The sequence below is a fragment of the Micropterus dolomieu genome, linkage group LG21 (genome assembly GCF_021292245.1).
Source record: "Micropterus dolomieu isolate WLL.071019.BEF.003 ecotype Adirondacks linkage group LG21, ASM2129224v1, whole genome shotgun sequence".
Taxonomy (NCBI): domain Eukaryota; kingdom Metazoa; phylum Chordata; class Actinopteri; order Centrarchiformes; family Centrarchidae; genus Micropterus; species Micropterus dolomieu.
In genome coordinates this window covers 5961126-5968237 of record NC_060170.1, presented here as the reverse complement: position 1 = coordinate 5968237, position 7112 = coordinate 5961126, and positions in this window count along the sequence as shown.

The following is a 7112-nucleotide window of genomic DNA, read 5'->3' as shown; positions in this document are numbered from 1 at the left end:
CCCCCCCCACACACACACACACCAGGAATTCCCACACCTGTATCTCCCCCCTAAGTCAGCAGAAAAGCACAAAACACACAATTTATTTACAGCGTCAGTATACACTAATATAATACCATTTTGTTTGTAAACACACCTCGCCACTCATGCTGTTGTCGCTGGTCAGAGTCTCTTCCCCTCATGGCGAAGATACACACACACACATACATGCTACAGTGGACTCCTACAACTCCACTGTAGCAAGGACCATTACAAGAAGTCCTTCCTACCCACTGTCATCACAATACACAACAACTCTCCTCTGGGCAGGGAGAGGAGACTGAATGACACGTGATTGATAAAGGACATGACATTATAGTAAAACATCATACTCAACACTCTCAATATTTGCAAGTGATACTTAATTGCACATCCTGAATATGCGCACAGTTGCACTTGTGTATACATCTCATATTTGTAAATATACATTGTAAATATATTTTTAAAGGCAATTTTGTACATTATATGTTAGTTTGTGTAAATATGTCTGGTCTGTAAATTATTTGTATTCTGTGTCAATTTGCTGCTGCAACACTGCAATTTCCCCTCTATCTATCAATCGTCAGGAATCAGCTGGGACACCCAGGTCTTCATGCATCTATCTTGGTCCGCTAGGTAGTTCACTCTTTCATTTGCTGATCTCAAGGATTATTAATGTACTTTACCATGGTTTATTGAGATATCCTCCGTATCAATAAACCACTGTACATCCCTTGCCGTTTCACTACACCACAGGGCCGACACTTTTGTTTTTCCCCGTGTCCCGTCGGAAACTCAACCCTCTCACGTGATCCGTCCCACGTACTACTCTTGAAGTGACAGTGCCATTAAACAGAGAGGAACGTTATTGCTGAAATAATCTCACCAGCAATTACATAACATTATACACATAACACTATTGAACTCTGTACCCCTGGTTCACCTGGCTACATTAATTAGAGTCCGAGCATGAAACATGCAAGGTCCCTATTGGAACTGAAGGAATTCTTTTTAATGCAATTTTTTGGGGGCCTAAACATGCTCAAAAACTCACCAAACTTTGCACATAATTGACCCTTCGCTAAGCCACGCCTCGAATACACAGCTGGCCAATCACAGCGCAGTATAGGACTTGCTCTAACTGAGGTCCGACACTTTCATGGCTGCGCTACATTCACTCTAATGCAAAAGGCGTCGTTTTCTGGCTTTCTTCTGCCGTATTTTTCCAAGATATGCTCAAACGCTGTTCCTGGGGCACTTGTAATAGTTACAGTTGTTACCCAGAGAGACCGAAAGGAGAAGTTTGATTTATTGTCTTTCCAAAACCTAAAATAAATCCAGATAAATATAGGCTTGTGTGATGTTAGTTAGCTGGTTAGTTAACGCTAGCTAACTTCCTACTGAATGTAACCTTATAAATCCCTACTGTTCTGCTTTTTAACGATTGTAATAGTGAACATATAGCCTACCCAGCTTTACAGGAACAGTGTTGATCCTTAATATCGTTGTCTTTTGTCTCAATCGTCGGGGTATGCGGTGGTTCACTTGTACTATGTGATCAGTATGCTTCTATCTTTCATTTTTTTTCACGTCCTTTTGAGTCAGTTTGACAGCCTGAATACAACCTTCAAATATATAATGCAACTGCAAAACTGTCCGCGAAAATTTCATATTTTATGGGTCTCGCACATGGCTGTGGCAAAATGACTTGCTACGCCTGAGCCAAATCATTTTCACACCATACGGCCAACACTGAAGTAATCATTCATTTTATGGTTTAAACAATAGATTAAATGACTTTATGTATTAAGAGCAGACAGTGTAATTTTATCATTATTTAGCTCTCACTGCTCTCATCAACCTCATTTCTGCTGTAGTCAGATGTTTGTGGCTATTAAGCTCAGATAAACTGACTGAATGCTACCTGCAGTTCCTAATAACCAACAGACAAAGTTAGCAACTAGCTAGTGAATAGTGGAGCTTTTAGCAACTAAAGAAACACATGTCCCCTCATTAGTTGGTGAAGACCAAAAACAGAGCTAAAAGGAGAGTGATATAGACAGCGGACTCATTGGTGTGTTTATAGGTCGTTCTGCTGCCTCCAAATGGTGAAAAAATGAACTTGTGCTGCTTTATTTAAGTAAAAGGATTGAATGTTTTTAATTAGTAACACTCAATTGAGAATAAAAATGGTGTGTTTCTTGTAACCAATCATTTCTACTGTTTTCTTTTGCGCAAATGAAAAATGCTCTTTGGCAACAGTACTAAAGGTTTTCCAGACTAAAGGCACAAGTCTCACCACAATGAAACTGAGAGTAACATATGCGATACACTTGTTTATATTTTGTATTTGACTGACGTGTTTGCTTAATTAGCATCACCAGTTTTCTTCCATCTCAAATCAAATCAAAATCAAACTTTATGTGTCACATAGATCATTAAAAAAGTATAGTGTTGCTGTGTGCATAAATAATTTACAACATATAGTACAAGTATGTGCAACAAAACGAGCAATTTTACAAAAGGATGCTCAGCTCATCTTGTATGTTAGAGGTTATTTGGTTAGCATTAAAGCACTGACGCTATCATTGAGAATGTGTCAGTTCCAGCGATTATTGCATTGCAATTAATCAATTATCACTGATATTAGTTGCCCCTGTGTTTGAAAAATGTCAAAATGTCTGCTGTGCAAAAGGTTTATTATCTTAGAATGACTCTTGTAGCTCAGGATCATCTGTATTCTCAAGCGTTATTGGTCTGAAGAACAGTTCAACACATTTGTAATCCTGTTGTTAGACTGTGAAACACAAAAAAAGCCCCCAACTTAGTGAAAAAGTAGCTTTTTTACTTTGCATGACAATCAAAGGTATGTAAACAATTTATTATACGAAAAATATGTAATCAGTCAAACTGTATCGGCCATCATTTTGAAGTTGGACCACAGATTCTCTCTGGAAAGCGATCAATGAATAGTAAATGGCACATATCGCGTTACATATCCATATTCACCATTCAGTTAGACAGTTTTCATCACAAGTGAATGAATTTATCTGAGCTTCACTGGATTTCATCACCTGAGTCGAAATCCTGCAGTAGCCAGATACAGTACAGCTCTATGTCTGATCATAACGTCAGCGCAGAAAGGGGCTGAGTGACAGCGGCCTTACATGATCATCCTCCATCACAGCTGGCAGCTCAGATCAAGAGATAGACATTTGAGTGTGTGTATGTGTGTGCTTTGCATGTGTGTATATGCAAAAACAGATGGAAGAGATCTTCTGTGTTCGGGGAAAGAGGAAGGGGTCCCAGGGGACCGGAGTGAAGAGTGCACATCAGACAAGATCACTGCATCCAAGGTAGAACAAAAGCTAGTGAGCTGAGTGGCCTATACGTGACACGTAGTAAAGCTCTTCACAGAATCCCTCACTTAGTGCCTGTGAGTAACACCTGGCACATCAAAGCACTGAAGGGAAAAGAGTTTCAAAGGAGCAGGGCTGCTGGAGAGGGTTTTGTGTGGGGCCTCCATGGAGATCTGGGAATTTCTGAGTTATTAAATAGCATTATATATGTAGAGAAAATAATGTCTCTCATTGATAAAATATGCGGTACATGTGGTCAAATGACATCTTCAATCTGTCATCAAAGCACAAGTAATCATGCAGATGGCCGTTCCAATACTTAATTCAATAGATATGATGATCAAACTACATGAACAGAGGTGGACCACACTGATTGGGCCATATCTATTATTCAGTGCTACTACATATTGTTTTAAACCTAATTCAGAGTAATTGTAGTCGTTGTGCTATTGGATGGCCGATGTGTGGAATAGTGTTCATAAGTCTGTTAGATGAAACCACAGTCGGCTGTGTGGTCGTGATGGCAGCAACGGTGCTTCGGACAGCAGAAGGAGAAAGGTTAGAGGCTGTTGGAGGGAGGGTCACTACATTTGAATCCCACCAGAGTAGGTAGGAGGACAGGGTAAATAAACAATATTCTTTCCTCACCCTCAGTACATGGTAGTATAGCATGCAGAGTGAAGGACTTTGTTGCCTAGGGCTTTCACTCCCTGCCAATAGTTTCTATTTATAGTATTTTAAAGTAATGCTTTGACAGTTTGGGACATCCGCTTGTTTGCTTTCTTGCCGAGAGTTAGATGAGAAGATCACTACCACTCTCAAGTCTGTATGCCATGTATGAAGCCTGGAAAGTTGGGCTCTGTCCAAAGATAGAAGTATTCACCTAGCAGCACCTTCAATGCTCAATTATTAACACATTATATCTTGTTGAATTAATCTGTAACAAAAGCCAATGTGTAAAAAGTTGTGGTTTTCCAAGGTCTATGTGCTGGACTATTTCTTGGCCAGGAGTCTCTGCTGTTTGCCTGAAAATCTTCTGGAGACAAGACTGCATAAAGTTACTGCACCAAGAAACAGTTTGGCACGGGCACATAACCCGTTAACATGTTAATTACTTTCGGACAGAGCCAAGCTGTTACATAATAACTGTGGACGAATGATATCTGAATTGAAATGACGGGACATCACTATCTTACTCTAGGATGTTGAAGGTTTTCTCTCATTTCTGGTAACAATTATGTGGTACTTGACCTACAGGCCTTTTTCACATGTGTAATGAATAACTTAAATGATGGCTCTGTTCCCCAGTAAGCCATGCCATGAACCAGTACGCCCAATAAAAGGGCCCAGAATTTGACAGAATGAGTGTAATGCAGTCTACATTATCAGCGTGTGCTTTTCTTACAGTGACAATTTAAAATGTCTGCTGTTAAAAAAGGTTTAGTACCTTTCATGTGTCCATGCGTCGTTGTCTTTTTTCCCTCTTGACACTCAAGCGAATATATATTTTAGAAGTAATTTTTCCATCAACCTTTCACTTGTTCCACCATTTACCTTTGTCACATACCCTGAAAGCCTTCTTTCTGTCCCTGCTGGAGGAACAGCTCCCCCTTCCTGTGTTTTGTTGTAAAAACACCACAGCTTATTCACTGTGATAAACCAACTAGTGGCCACTGTCTGCATGCAAAAGGCCAACTGTTGTCTTGTTTGTTACTGTTTGTTATTACAGTGTTGTCTCAGTTTTAATGACCTCTACACTGAAGCGAACGTCAGTTTATGATACTGCAGTTTTGTATTACATCACTTGACAGAGTGAATGAGGATTTGATGGCACTTTAATGGGTGACATGATGCTTTCGGTAGAATAAATTAAAGAAAGGTGGCGTCTGTTCTGTTACTGTGCTGTTTGGTAACCATTTCTGGTTACCTGTCATTTCCTGCTGAGTCACTGGCCAAGGCAAAATGCTACAGTGTCTCCCCCTTTCCCTCCCCCTCACACACACACACACACACACACACACACACACACACGCACACACAGAGGGACAGACATGGGGACACACAGAGATCAGAGAGAGAGAGAGAGAAAGAGAAAGAGAGAGAGAGAGTGCAGAAATGGTCTGTCTGAGCGTGTATTCAATGATGACTCCTGAGTCTTGATGAACTGTGATCTTGTGTGTGGTCCACTGAGTTTTTGACCCCCACTGGGAAGCTGAAACATGAGCTGCGAGGAGTGAGCTGTCATTATGTGGTGTGTTTGTAGACTTTCACTGATGCCCTGTAGCTTTACATCCTCGTGGAAGCTGACCTTGGGGGCTGGCCAATAAATCACAGTCTTCCATTACAGACAGGTGTTATAGACCTGCTGGCCGCTGCCTGGCAGGCTTAAATGCGTGATTATGTGTCCACATTATACCCACAGTCATTTGCACAATTACATGCTACAGTTTATCCAGTACACCTCGCTTAAACTAATGCAGCCTAATAAAACAGTCCTGCAATAAATGCTCCCTTCATGAAGGTTATACTGTTCAGTTTTTGTTCAGACTCTTTCAGAGAGGTGTATGATCATTTTGGAGGCTGTTGTGTTGCTGTTTAATTGCATTGCACTACACAGAGAGGTGTTTTTGTCATGCATCATACCCTCATGATATAAACATTATAACCTTCATGAAGATAGGACTGATTGCAGGACTGTAGTAGACCGCATTAGTTTTTACTAGGTTTAGCTGATAAACTGGTAACTGTGTGTAGGCTATATGCAAGTGAAGGCAGTGACCTCTCACGAAGAATCAATAACATGAAAGAGGTGCTGTAAAAAGAGCAAGGATGTGGTTATTGATTAGGCCTACACGTGCTCAGCAGCGGCTCAGGTCTGCTGGACATGTGAGGTACCGCTGATGCTTTGGCATCCCCTAGTGGTTAACATGTGTCCTTCCAATGTCATCATAACATGTAATACCACTAGATATTGGACCACCTTAAAATGATTTTTCATAAACAGTAAGACATGTATAATACAGAACCAATCTGATCTGTACTAATATCAATTGCAACTACACTGTCTCACACTTAATGAAGAATTTTTAAATCCTGTTTTTAAATCATGAATTCAAGACAGTTGATTTGTTATTAATATGAGCCAATACTTTCTTAATGAGATTCATTGCCGTTGTTAAAGCAGCATCAGAAATGGTCTAAGGTGATTTAGGATCACTTGGCAGTGGCTGTGTTGCACATTTTAACTGTCCGGGCAGTCTTCCAGATGGCAGTGTGAAGAGGTACACTGAGGGCGCCTTGTGTGGTGTTTGGAGGTGGTGAGGCTGCAGTCCTGTGGGTGGCTATTCTCTCCTTTGCAGGGGCGTGGTCCTTCTCCTGCCTCCTGCCTGGATCAGCACCAAGGCAAGCGGCTGCTCTGCGCAGCAGTGTAACACCACACAGGCCAAACTTGACTTTACACCAACAGAGAGGACGGTGGTGATAGCGCACTGTGGTTCAGGGCAACTGTTTGCATCTTATACATTTGGATATAATGTTAACACGCCAAGGGGAGAAACTTCTGTCCGGATCTGATAATCTGTGAAATCAAGATTACACACATTTAAAAGCAGCCATGTACACTTACAGGTCAAGTAATAGAGTTGATATCGGGGGACAGCAAAGATACAAGCTGTTGGTGGCTGTGGTGACTTATGATGAGCACTGCAGTGTTGCGGGGGGGGGGGGGGCAAAACG